At 39.6% G+C, this 14,808-nt stretch overlaps 1 long non-coding RNA gene across 1 annotated transcript in view; it reads right to left on the reverse strand.

Annotated features, from left to right (window-relative positions):
• Positions 1–4,316: 4,316 nt before the first annotated feature.
• Positions 4,317–14,808, reverse strand: part of LOC129457585 (uncharacterized) — a 33,253-nt gene continuing 22,761 nt past the window's right edge. The window contains exons 3-5 of the long non-coding RNA XR_008649315.2: positions 12,870–13,039; positions 5,152–5,336; positions 4,317–4,666 (exon numbers count right to left, since the gene is read on the reverse strand). This is a non-coding gene — a long non-coding RNA (uncharacterized lncRNA). The remainder of the gene's footprint in view (positions 4,667–5,151; positions 5,337–12,869; positions 13,040–14,808) is intronic.

The raw sequence follows: 14,808 nt of genomic DNA on the forward strand, positions 1-14,808 counted from the left end.
GATGAAGTTTATTGCCTTAAGTGACAGAGTTAGCGAAGAAGTCTTGAGTATTCTGGGCTCAGCTCTGGAATTTCTAACCACTACTCTTATCCTTTCTGTGAGAACAGAGTAGAAGACCTGGACAGGAAAATGAAAAAGATTTGAAAAGTATATTCAGAATGAGGTTGTTCTTATTTTTGTCCTCTGGTTTTAGAAGATGCTCATCTATATGAGGGATATTAACAGTGTCTGTCTGATTTAAGTTGCAAATATTATTTTCTTTTTGTTATTTGATCTGTGACTACCTTTTAAAACCGAAATCTGTACATATTTGCAATGTCTGAGCCAGGTTCACATGATAGATTCCATACAGATCTGGAATTGAAAAGGTACAAAGTAATCTTAAATCTTTGAGAATTAAATTTCCCCATGCAATTTATTGAAGCACATAGAGCCAGATAAGTTATTTAAAGCATCATTTGAGTTTTCTACCACTTGTAAGGTATTTATAAGACAAAGTACATAGAAAAGGCAGAATTGTGTCACTCCCCAGTGACAATTTTGCATTTGCACCATAAAAATATAGTGATTTACAATTTATACATTATTTTCATGTCTTTTAAAACATTAACATTTAAACACCTGGAAACTGACTTTTGGTGATTAACCTTTGAAAAATGAATAGTCTATTTATCCCTGTGTTTCAAAGGTCTTGACATATCACAATAGCTCCAAAAATGTTTAAAGTTAGAGCATAAAGGGGAAAAAAGAGCTGAATGGAAGAAAGAATAAATCAATGGAGAGTGGACAGGAACTGAGGAGTCAGACAAATTTTCTCATGTAACATGACATTTTCCACCAAGATGCCTTTAGCAAAAAATTTTATTTTCTAACTCTGAATTCTTTCCCTAAGAGAACAGCATCAAAAGAAGTCCATTTTCAGGACATCCCTAAGAAGACACGATATATAAAAGCAAATGATATTTATTTTCTGTCTGTAGTGCCCAGAAGTGCAGTACATAGAGAAGAATTACTGCTTTTTCCACTAGAGTAGATATGGATTTGAGATTGGGCACAGCTAGCTCTGTTAGAGAAAGTTTGACTTCCTTTGTATGTCAAGGACTCTAGCAGTGGTTTAATTATGGGAAGGACCTTGCCAAACTTGGGAAGGTGGAAAAGAGGACAACCAATGAATCATGGAAGCATTGCTCATGTGAGTTATGGAAGAATATTATGCAAGTTGAACTGTTATAAGTGTAGGGAAATAGGTGAATTTTAAAGTGCAACACATTTGAAAGAGATAGACTAATCAAATTCTGCTTTAAATAGAAATCTGCAAACACACACACAAATGTTTGTATGTCTAGAGCTATATCTATACCTATATCTATATGAATATATACATAGTATGCAGATAAATACATAGATATGGTGTTTCTCTTTAAAAATCCAGCAGAAAGTTACAATATTAAACCCAAAAGCTAGAGAGAGTAATAAATAATATTTATTGGATGCTACCATATGTTAAATATTTTACATACCTGATCTTATTTCAGTCTTTCCAGTGATCCTATTAGGATTACCCTGTTCCACAGCTGAGGAAACAAAGGCTCCATGCAGTTAAATGATTTTCCAAAGTTTACTCACGAGAAGTTAGGAGGCTAGAACACGAGGCTGAGTTGGCAGCCTTTTATTTTCTTCCACTATACCCGCTGACTTTAAAATATATTGATGGCTTCCCACACTGCTACCATGGATTTGTGTCTCAAATCCGTTTGTTCTCAACAAAGAGCCAGAAGACACAGAGAAGCTGGACCAAGTTTTATTTTTCATTAAGTGGAGTTATGAGAATAAACAAGAAATATTGCTAACATAAAATACAATGTCCCTTTCTGCTCAGGAATGAGTTAGAAATCCAAGGAAAAACCAAACCAAGCCACAACTAATAACTAGATGTTTTTCTGGCTGAAGTAACAATACAAGGATTACTTACTATTGATGCTCTAGTCATTGGGTCAAGGAAAAGCTTGGCAAACTCTTGGATCTTTTATTGGAACAGTAATTATCCAATACCAGAGACAGAAAGATCTCATTTGTTTGTAAGACAAACTACTTGGGTTACTTTATCATGAGCCTATAAGGATCTTTGAAGTGTAATCTTAATATAATTGTGAAAGGAAGGTGTAATTTGAGGATCTCCATTATGTTGTAGAGTTTCCTTCTACATTACTTAAAGTATTTTATGAACGGTAAGCAAGTTATTTAATAAAATTAACGAAATCCAGTCACTGGTTTTTCTTTGGCAAATTACCTTATCAAATTAAAAAAAATCTTTGGACATAGATTAAACTGATAAAAAGTATTTTGAACAGGAAAACTGAGAACTCCCTTTGTAAATATCAGAAATGAAGTATAATTTTTGGATGGGATGAGGATAATTTTGGATGGGATATATTTTAGGTCTAATTCCGGACTTTACAAGGTTTTTACTTAACCTCTTCAGTCTAATGTCTTCATTTTCTTTCTTTCATTCTAAAATTCCTGCTTTCCAACATTACTGACATTGTCCCTCATTAATTTTCCCATAATACTTACATCTTCATGAGGGTCTCAACTGTATCTGTATTATATCTGATTTTATAAAAGCCACTGGCACAATTCTGATCTTCAAAAATAAGAAAAGCATTCCCAGATGTTTGGGAATAAGGATAATGTTTGGGGTTTGGACCTAGGACATCTATGTGGGAGTCCCAGGTCTACCACTAACTCACTGACTGAGTAGCTTGGACGAGTCACTTCACTTTCCTGAACATCAGTGCTTTCACCCGCAGAGTCATACCAACTGCACACATTAGTGTGGGTTAAATAAAATCTCTGAGGTAATAAAATCAGTTCCACTAATGTGGATGCTTAGTAACTGTTGGTGAGAAGATGTGTTTGCCCAGAAATCTTTCTGCAAACTATTTTTTTGAAAAATAAATGACTTAACTCTAAGCTTTACATAAGTAACTTGGTTTAAAGCTTCATGAAAGTGGGCACTGTTTCTTTATGTTCACCCTGGAAATTGCAGGCTGTACCACACTAGTTGGTGTAAACTAGGATCCTGAAGTCATAGCTGTTGAATACAAAGAAATATTAATGATTCAGCCAATCAGTAAATCAATCAGCAGGTATCCATTGAATGCTTACAATGAATGTGTGTGAAGCAGATGGGAAATCTATGGCTGCTTTATTACTCTTTTGTAAGCTCTGTGAAAACAGCGACTTGATCCAAATGGCTCAGCTGTATCGCTCTAGTTCTATAGTAGCTGAAATAGCTGCTGGTCTAGTATAAATGACTGACAAATGTGGGCAGAGTGAATGATTGTTTCTATCAAGTGTATATAGTAATAGTGGGGAGAGAGTGGATGCACACTAAACTTTGAAAACCACTCATTTCTTATCTGTGGGCAGAATGGAGATTCAGACATGGGCAAAGCTTTCAGAGGAGAAGGGCTTCATAGAGGAGGTGAGAACCAGCTACGATGATAGCATGGGTAGGCTTTTTGGAAGTGGAAAAGAATCATAATGGCCTCTTAGAGAGGGACAGCAGGTGCACACAGAGACATGGATGCAAGATGGCGGGGAAGGAGAGAGGTGTACAGAGACAGGGCCACTCTACAGCATTCCTTGGAGGGGCTTTTTTGTCACCGATGAGGATCTTACTCTATTCTGTCATGGATTGATAGATGGGATGAGCCATTTAGATTCTCTCAATCTCAGCAGTTCTGTGATGTCCTAGCAGTGGCACTCATCACAGAGGGCCCTGGATATGACAGTGTCTCTAAGATTTTTGAAACATGAAAATTGCCATTTCAAACCCTTAAATTGTTTTCTGTCTCACAGACTTAAATTTGCATTTATCATTGTAGCAATGTCTCTTTTTCCAGGGAGATCACTTCACGGGGCTCTTAGATACCAGAATTTTACGCCTCACCCAAGTTCCTGGAGAAAATGAAAATCTTGACCTACTTGCACGTAGGTGATTTAGGCAGATAGCAGGTTCTACAAAGATGTGTAGCTGGTCATTCTGTAACTTTGGGGGAAAATTATGTTTTCATTACGTATATGTCAATTTCTGTTAGAGTTATGAACGTTCTTCTTTGGACATGTATGGGCAGCCATCTGGAATATTGTAGCAGGAGCATGCAGGCACAGGCCTAAATGATTATATTTAAATAGTAGGAGAAAAACTTTAATACCTTAAATACTGGGTTTGGCATGGTTCAACATAGATATAGGCTTCTGAGATGCAAAATGTGACATTATTTAACACCAAATAAAGTACTGAGGCTGTATAATGTTTTAATCACTGGGAAGAATTGGCTTTCCCTGGAAGACGTGGACATTACTATTGTTATCTCCCTGAAAGGAGGCTGAATGTATGACAAGAACCAGTGAGAATTCTGAAGGTGACCCTAAGCTCCATGAGGAAAGGCATTTGGCCGGAGTGAAGGAAAAAATGTCTTTCCGTTCCTTAGTAGACATGCTCAGGTCCCTGTCTGTGAAGGGAGGTGAGCCGTCCTGTTCCATCCCCTCCTGGTAGCCTGGAACTGAGCAGGACTGGACACAAGCTGGGCTGGGCAGGTGCTCCATCTTGACTAGTGCAATTGATTGTCACCATGCACTGTAATTAACATCATGGTCTCTGAAATCAGAAGGCATGAATTCAATCTGATCTGATCCTTTGATCAGATAGTTGGGCAAGTTACTTTACCTCTCTGTGCTTCAATTTCTGCATGTATAAAATCAGGATAATAATAAAAGCATCTGTCTATACAATAATGGCCATTGAGGTAATACATGTAAGTCTTCCTTACTGTGATCTATTCATTTTTCTTTGTTACAGCACATGTCATCTTACAATATCAAATGTATTATGCTTATTTTTTATTGTATCTTTCTCTCCAGAGGAATGCAAATTTCACAAGTGCAGGAATTTTTGTCTAGCACTTAATAGAAGGGTTTTTAAAAGTAGATACTTAATAAATGTTTTTTGACTGAATAAAGCACTTAGAAGGATGCTCAAGGAATGTAAGCATCCTTACATGAGGATGTATAAGACGACAGCTTTATTCCTTCTTCTTTTTTATTACCCACAGTGTCCAGTAGAATCTTGTTGTACATTCTAACCTGGCCTCTGGTGTGTGCAGGGCAATTTGGAGCAGTCCATTTCATGGCTGAGACACGATGTCCCTGGTGCCTCCACTGTGGCACTGTCCTGCCTGCACCATGGGAGAATCATCAGAAGTCACAGGAGCCCCATTAATAGAATTTGGTTCTGGTTTACAAGCCAGCAGAGTCCAGTCATTGGTCTCCTATAAGATAAGAGAGGAAAAAGAAAGAAAAAAAAAAGCAAATTCTTTATTTTCTGCAGCCTGGTTGTAGACTTTATCCCAATAGCATTATGAAGAGATAAAATCTACAATGATTTATTGTCTATTGGTGGCAGGCATTTTTGTTTCACTTTTGGGATAACAAGATAGTAAAATAATGATCATATTACTAACAATAAAAGCATAGTTGGTATTTACTGAGTACTCTTCTAAGCCCATTGCATGCATTATTTCATTTAATCAAAAAAGCTGAAATTAGGGAGGGATGCTGTGGCCATTTTCAGACGAAGATACTGAGGCTCAAGGAGGTGCAGTGATGTGGTCAGTGCTGTTCAGAGGCAGCTGCAGGGCAAGGAACCACACCATGTGTGTCTGCAGGTTGTAAACTATAATTTATAACTAAATCTGTGTGTGGTTCCAGCTTTTGAAGGTGGGTGACTGATGGGGCAAAGGCATTGTATTAGTCTGTTCTCATGCTGCTAATAAAGACATACCTGAGACTAGGTAATTTATGAAGGCAAGAGGTTTAATGGACTCACAGTTCCACATGGCTGGGACGGCCTCACAATCATGGTGGATGGCAAAGGAGGAACAAAGGCACATCTTGCATAGTGGCAGGCAAGAGATCTTGTGCAGGGGAACTGCCCTTTATGAAACCATCAGATCTTGTGAGACTTATTCACTATCACAAGAACAGTACGGGAAAGACCTGCCCCCATGATTCAATTACTTCCCACTGGGTCCCTCTCACAACATGTGGGACTATGGGAGCTACAATTCAAGGTGAGATTTGGGTGAGAACACAGTCAAACCATATCAGGCAGGTAGATTAATATTCACAGAACACTGCTTCACGAGGTAGGTAAGGTGCTGCGAATGGTGATAACTGAACATGTCTAGAAACCCAGGGAGTTTGTGGGAGCAGTGACATTTCCGAGACAGCAGGAGGGAAGTGGCAGGATGTTATGGGCCCAGTGTGTGTGGCACACAGGCAAGGCAAGGAAGGCCCACAGGGAACAATAGCCTGTGCAGGGAGAGAGACGTGAAGGATGCTGCTGCTTCCAGGGGACCTAGACAAATTGTCTGGCTCAGATTTTAATGTTGAAATCAACAACTGGCCTTTATTTAAGTCTGAGGCGCCTACGGTTGTGTGCATAGAAATCATCTTTGAAGCCACTGGAGAAAAAAAGCAGCGTACTGGTTTTCATTAGATTTCAGACAGAGCTCAGGAGTTTGCATGTTAGCATGCAGTCCAAGAGCTTCTGATGATGTCTTGGGGATCACACTTGGAGGAAAGTGGCTATTTATGATGGAAACCCATTGACAACTTTATAGAAGTGATACACTAAAGAATGTGGGTACATCCATGCTTTACAAAAGCCCTCTCATGAGGCTTTAAGGCTGACCTAAAAGGGAAGAACTAAGGCAGGGAAGCCTTTAGAAGGCTGACCCAATAGTACAGCTCAGCCAGAACTGGGCTAGGGAGGCACAGGCTTTCATGGAAGCAGGTTCCAAGCCATGGGCAGCTTCTATTGTCTGGGATTCTTCATTCACTAGAGTCATGACCCACTGGCTGGAGCAATGGTAGCATGAAGATCAGCACCTGCTGGGAGAAAAACTCTCCATCAACAACAGGAAAGAAACCTACCTTGGTACAAAACAAGCCTGATGTGCAAGCAGAGTATTGGTTTGAAATATTTTGGGAAGTGGAGTTGTTCAGCTTCTATGACATCTTGGCTTTTACATTACAGTTTGGAGTATCTTGTAGCCATAGGTATCCTTGATGAATAGAGCAGTTGCATCACCATTTAAAGGGATGAAGTGGGTTGTATTCTTTTACTCATCACTTATAAGCAACCTACTGTGGTAAGTAGGACCAGTGGCAAGGGCACAAACGAGCTGGCCACAGGATGCTCTTTGGGGTAAGAGTGACAGAATACAGTAACACAGTGAGTGATGCAACCAGGTTCCAGGTGAGTTCTAGGGAAAAGCCTACAAGCATTCAGAGGTAGGACCAGTGACTTCTAGGTGGGATAATCCAAGAGGCAGTAGGATTTGGAAGAGCAAGAGGATTGTGCATACAGAGAGTACATGGGGAAGAGAAATAGCCTGTGGTAATGACTAGAGAAAGCCAATTGGGGGTTGAGAACAGAGGACATAGGAGCTCATGTAAACTGAAGTTTAGAGTTCATACATGGATATAAGGATTGGAAACAACAACCAATAAAGCAAACTACATTTACTGAGCATTTGTCATGTACTAGGAATACTGTAAGTGCCTTGAATATTTTGACTCTAAACGTTGCAGCAACCCTATAGGGTAGCTCCCTGTCCTGCCAGACAGAAAGGCCTTGACTATCAGGCTAATGAGCTGAAATTTATTCCTCTGGCCATAAGTGATCAAACTGTGATCTCACAGTGCTCTGCACTGCCCCAGTGTTTTGTGAAGATGCCCCAGAGGGGCGCTGTGGGGTGAGACAGGGAATGCAGAGGGCAAAAACCCCTCAACGAAAGTCTAAACTAAAGATAATCTGCTCTCATCTGTTTTATTATCTAGGCTTTTAATTATTACTTTCTTAATTTTTCTTAAGTCTAGAAATTATTTGGAGTAGTGAAGTGTCATGATAAAATAGAATATGTAAACATAAGACTAATCTGGGAGTCTGTGTAGGATTACATAAAGAGGAAATCTTATATTGGTTAAATAGTCCAGACGAGATAATGGAGCCAAGTGCAGGGGCAGTGACAGCAGCTATGGGTGGGGACAATGAAAAGGTATGGATGGATCCTAGAGCTAAGGAATAGGTGGGCTTCAGCTGACTTGGGAACTGAGCAGGGAGTGCACAGGAGCAGGGAGGTGGACAGGATGGCTCTAATGTGAGCAGAGCAAGCCGGCCTATGAGATGAGGGGGCGGAGCTCAGGTCTGGCTGTAACCAGGTTTTATCTTGTCATACTTGCCATCTTCTCTGTGCAGAGAAGCCAGGTTTCCCACTGGGAAGGACTCTGAAGTCACTCTACACCCAGCACAGCATCTCCAATGAAGTAAGACCTTGATGAATCTGTACTGATCTAATTTGACTATCCACATGACATCATCTCAAGTTCAAGTTTTAGACAAGGTGGAGACAGAATGTGCTTTTGCTTTGACTTTAAATAGATGGAAGGGAATGAGACAAGCTTTCAGACAGCTCTTGGGGCATAAATTCATCGGCAGAATGATGCAGCAGAGAAAGCAATGGTTTTTGTAGTGAGAATGACCCAGGTTCTAATCTTGCCTTGTCTATTTCTACACTTGCCTCCTTGGAAAATGTTAACTGTTCAGCGTCTGTTTTTGCATTTGTACAATGAGAGAAATAATATCCGTCTTTCTGAAATGCTGTGATCATACATTGTCATAATTTATGTAATGCTCCAGCATGCTGTTTGAGTATTTAGTAAAAGTTATGCAAATGTTAGCACGTCTAACCCCTAGACCATGTAAAAGAAATAATTCCCTCTTAAACCCCTATCTGTATCTGATGTCCTACAGCTTAATATCTTTAAGGTGTTTTGTGCATATCAAAGGCTATTAGGTAAATTAATGATAACATCCATGATATTGTCTAATGTGGATGTGAAAGTGATTAAATCAACTAGGCTAGGCTGCAAGTGAGGGTTGAATTCAGCATAGTGGTGGGAAAAGGTAAAACCATTCCATTAGAAATGAGAGACCTCCACGAAGGACATGACATTTTTTTGTAGGTGTCATGGGGAAGGTCAGAAAGCAACAGAGAGCTGAAGTCACTTCACAAAGCATTTTGTCTTTTACTTCATATGTGTTTAGAATCATTAATACCTTTCGGATGTGATTATTTTCCTTTGCTTTTGTTTTTCTGGAAGGGAAATATATACATATATGGCTTGATTTTCTAAAAAAAAGAAATCCAGGTTCTTGATTTGAAAACAGTAATTGTGAAGCACTTGGAGGTGAAGTCAAATACCAAGGATTTAATACCAATGCCATTTGTAATTTGCATAGTCTACAAAAATAATCAATCTTGCATTGTTTTAACTTCAATGAGTACACAGCAGTTGATGACTTTGCCTGGGATAATCCTTTTTAAATGTTATTTTCAATTCAAAAGTGCCTGCTGAATAATACTGAATTTCCCTAGTATAACAATGGCATGCTGCCCATGGAGGGCGGAGGGTGGCTCTGCTGTGGAGCTGAAAGGAATAATGTGGAGCAGGGAGCACCTGGGATAGCACCAAGTGTTCCTTGTGAATGGCTGAGGGGGCAGGTATCTACTGAGAGGCTTACATTTTGGGTTTCTCCCGGCATGGTCAAGGATTGGCACCAACCCAGAGGCAAGACCAACATGTTTCTGTTGTGGTTTGATGAAGCTGGCTTTCATTGGCTTCCAAGATCCAGTTGTTACCTATTCAGAATTTTGTGGAGCTAATTTTTGATGTGTTGGTTGTTTGAAACAGGCCATGTTGGGAGTATTTACACCATGAAAGAGGCAAACACTCTATACCGCCCCTACTGGAGCTGGTTTGCTGGCATACCATTGCCAGTGGCACTTGGAATGGTTTTATCTTTCCTACCACTAAGTTGTAGTCAAAGGTGCCTTATGCCATTACTTTGTCTAAAATCCAAATCTAAGATTCTATCATGGCTTAATCCAGTTGATTTGGTAAACATTTTGAGTCCCTAATCAGTTCCAGGCATTATATATCAAGCTATACAATCTTTATCTTTTTAAAGCCCTGTAATAGCCCTATGCAGTAGACTTTGTTATTCAAAATTTACAGGTGAGGAAACTGTGTCTGCAACAGCTTAAGAAACTTGCCCATGGCTTCATGGGCCACACGTGGCTGAGGAAGAACTGAAACCCATTTCTGCTTAAGCACATACCCTCCAGGAACAGAGATAATCTTGAGGAGTGTTTGTTTTCGGTGAGATGTCTCTAAATGAGCAAAGGAGTCCAGGAGCACTCTGAACTTGCACATTCCTGAACTTTAAATTTCTCATGACACTTGAAAACAGAAAAGAAACAGCACTTCTTCCTTCAGCATCTCACTTAGGGGCAATGATACCCACAGCATCAGAGTCTGCTTCCCTAAGAAGTGCAGCTAGATTCTGCAATGGCCATTTTGATGAGTTATTTCTACATTTTGACAGATTTTCTCAGAATATGATCTACCTCTGAAGAGCAATAACATCCCAGATGGCATCTTCAATGAGGTATTTGAATGGCCGTTAATTCCGAATCAATATGATTACTCAAAGTGAGTTGTGTGTTTGTAGAGTGCTTCTGTGGGTGTTCCCAACAGCAAGCTTGCACAATTTAGAGAGGGGAGATTCAGGGATTCTTTGAGAAAGCAGCTGCAGGGTGGAAAAACAGCAGGATGGAAAGGGCAGAATGGCAAACGTGGCTCATTTTGTCCTGCCTGGTACCCACTTAATCCCAAGGGAGAAACTGAGGAACCATTATTTATTCATTCATCATTTGCTTATTCTATTTTTAAAATTTTTTGTCCAACACATATTTTTGAGTATGAATGGCACCATGTCATGTGCTGAAGATAGTTTTGAAAAAAAAATATGGGTGATCCTTGCCCTTAGGGAGTTGCCAGATGGGGAAGACAGTTCTCAAACTCATTATTACACACATAGTTATTTAATTTCAATTGTAATGCGTTCTCCTATAGAGAAACATGGGTTGCAACAAGAGCAAATAACAAGGGATCCCACCTAGACCCAGGTGATCAGGTGGGTCTTCCTTGAGAAAATGATATTTAGCTGTGATTTGAAAGAGGAGGAGTTGAGCAGATGAAGAGAGAAAAGTAAACAGCTCCAATAAGAGGAGAGCATGGCTGGGGTCATGACTGTAACCCTAGCACTTTGGGAGGTGGAGATGGGAGGATTGCTTGAGTCCAGGAGTTTGAGACCAGCCTGGGCAACATAGTGAGACCCCGTTTCTACAAAAATTTTTTTAAAAATAGTGGGGCATGCTGGCACACACCTCTAGTCCCAGCTACTTGGGAGGCTGTGGTGGGAGGATCGCTTGAGCCTGGAGGTCTGGAGGCTGAGGCTGCAGTAAGCCATGGTCACACCATTGCATTCCACCCTGAGCAACAGAGTGAGACCCTGTCTCAATGAATGAATAAATAAAGTAAATGGGATGTGCCAGAAAGACCTAGGAATGTTCAGGAAGTGGGGAGATCTGATGTGGCTGGTGTGTAACAAGGGAAGAAGATTAAGTAGGAAGAAGAAGCCAGAATAATAGGCAGGGGTCAGTCCTGCAATACCTGGCAGATATTTTCTGATGGGATGTTTATCTAAAGTTCAAACAATTAGGAGCTACATGCTAAGGGTTTTTCTTTTAAAATATATTTTGGGATACTGGGGACTTTAAAGAGAAACAGGAAAGAAATATGTGAAGACCCTGGATTCTTGAACTCACATCAGCCACCGAGTCCTAATCATTCCTTAATGTCTCTACAGCATGCTCCCACTTTGCCATGCCAAAACATTCTAGAAGAGAGTGATTCCCCAAAATGTAGGCACTGCCCAACAATAGGGGGATATAACATTTTGGGAATAGAACTTTCAACGGTTTGTCAATACCTGATTTCTTTTTTTCTCTAAGCTACATGACATGTAGAAGCTCATGTTAATTGCCTTCTACAAACTGCCCCCTACCTAGTTTCTATTATGTGTTTTGGGGGATTAGTTATGGAACTTTTTAGTAAAGAGACCTAGAACTTCCTTCTTCCTTATGTAGCCTCCATTTAAAAGATTTCAACTACAGTTATTATTTTAGGCGATAAAGAGACTCTGATCATGGAGGGAGACATTGTGAATCTTCACAGTCCACACGATGACAATGCATGCATTTATTCAACAGTCCTGTACTAGTGCCATGTATGCCCCAGGATCTGTGCCAGCCTTGAGGATCTAAAGATGAAAAGAATATTCCTTGTCCTCAGTGAGATGCAATGACATAAATGCAATGATAATGGGAAATACTGAGGTCCTGGGGGAGCAGCGAGCAGGAAGTCAGTAATTCAGCCTAGGAGACCTTCTGGATGAACTGATAACTGAGTTGAAGCTAAATTCATGAGCAGGAGTTGAACATGGAAAAAGTGGCCAGAGATTGGGGAAGGAGACCACATCAACCATATGCAAAAGAGTGGAAGCAATAGACCTCTGGTGTCCAGATTTCTATTGAAGCAGCCAATCAAATGCTATGAATCTTTATATTTGTCTTTCTCCCAAAAGTGTCAGTTTCAGAAGAGCACAACATTTCATCATGGTTGTACCTCAAGGCAGTGTGTCATGACAGAAAGAAGGCAATTTATAGGTCATACAAAATTTGATTTGATTCCCACCCCCTTCCCTAGCTGTGTGACCTTGGACAAAGCACTTAATCTTTAACTTTTAGAGCTTGAGTTTCCTTATCTGTGAAATTGAGCAATAGGGTTTGTGAGTGTTTTGTTATTTGAGCTGCTCTAGGCAAGGTACCTACCACTAGAAGACACTCAATGGATGTTTCTTTTGCTGATTCATTATTTAGTTGATATTTATGTTCTCCTATTTTTCTTTCATGTTTTTCATTATGTAACCACTAGTCTTAGGTTGAAGACAATCTTTTAAGTGATTTGAGCATCAGAACCAACCTTCAGGCAGTTGCTTCACCTGTAAAGGGAAAAGCTCTTGGTGTCTTTCCACCTTTGAAACTTGAAGACTCTGATTCATTTTTTTTAATTATTTTTTATTATTATTATTATTTGAGACAAAGTTTTGCTCTTGTCGCCCAGGCTGGAGTGCAATGGCAGGATCTTGGCTCACTGCAACCTCTGTCTCCTGGGTTCAAGTGATTCTCCTACCTCAGCCTCCCAAGTAGCTGGGATTACAGGCACGTGCCAACACGCCTGGCTACTTTTTGTATTTTTAGTGGAGACAGGGTTTCACCATGATGGCCAGTCTGGTCTTGAACTCCTGACCTCAGGTGATCCATCTACCTCGGCCTCGCAAAGTATCGGGATTACCGGCATGAGCCACTGCACCCGGCCAAAGATTCTGATTCAAAGGCAATTCTAGTTAGTGAAACCACCAACTGCTTCTTCCAGCAGAGGCGTGAATGTGGTCAGAGGACAATAGAGATGCATCCATACTATTAGCTTTTCATTGGAGTTTTCTATGAAACATGGGTTATCTCCACTTTTGCCCTATACCATTTAAATTTCTATTTTCAAAAGAAATGGAAATTTTTAAAATTATCTTTCTAATTATTGGTTATTGACAGTAATTGTCTGCAGAAAACATTTGTAAGTCACCCCTTTTAACTGGTTTTGAAAACTGATTGGGGATGTGTTTTATAAACTTGAATTCTAGCCCTTGAATCCATAACACAACTTATTTCATTGTATCTTATAAATTTTAAGGTGTGACATTATTATATGTACAACTAAAAAAGAAAATTGTTGCCAATTAAACTATGACATAATGATTTCTTATCATTTTGAGTTTTTAGAACTCACTAGACTTATTTAGACATCAATTTGACTTTAGAGTTATTCAGACATCAATTTTGTCATCTATAATTCATGCATTAGTTTTAAAAATGAAATAAATTGGCTAAAGTATTAATGCAACTTCTTCATCTTCAGAGTTGAAACTTTCAGTGTCACTTTTCAACTCAGAGCTGTTGATAACTGGTTTTTCCCATACCAAGACCACTAGTTAAATGGCATCTCTCAAGACAGTGTCCCATTATTGCAATGGGGATTTTTGCCCCCGCCCAAGCAACTAATCATTCTGCAACTCTCATCCATATATACAGGTGATGACAACTACATTAAGGTTTCTGTCTGCCAAGTCAATAGCATTCTGATTTCAAAAATGCTAAAATGTGAAAGGAAAAATGAATGATGTCAGATATGTCTGAGTATTGATAAAACACATTAAAATATGGTGTAGAATGCACCCAAGATTCATCAACTGTTCTGGGGCTTCTTTTGATCACTAGAAACCTGGATAATTTTACAGTGATGATCTTGGAGCCCCACTTTCAACTTCAGGATCAATATTTCACTTTCTGAAGTTAGAAAAGCTCCAAGGCTGTTATTTTATTATTCCTGTTAAAATTCCATTCTGGATCCCAAACTCAACAGCATCACTTAATGCTGATCAAATTGCACCTCGGTGACATTCCAGTACTATATGACTCTTCTGAAAAAATGGGAACATTCACTTGGCAATAACAGTAACTGCAAGAGTCCATATGATATGAAGGAAAACTTTTTTCCTCTTTGATTTTATATTTTATCTCATCCATTTCCCCTTCTATTTCACTTTGAAAATTGCTGCACAAATCTCTGGCGGAACTCTGCCTGTTAGAAAGTCTTTTTACTTACTTTCAGCTCCTACCATTTGTACTTCCCGTTATGCACCTGACAGGCCAG

Source organism: Symphalangus syndactylus, chromosome 11, assembly GCF_028878055.3.
Source record: "Symphalangus syndactylus isolate Jambi chromosome 11, NHGRI_mSymSyn1-v2.1_pri, whole genome shotgun sequence".
Classification (NCBI taxonomy): Eukaryota; Metazoa; Chordata; class Mammalia; order Primates; family Hylobatidae; genus Symphalangus; species Symphalangus syndactylus.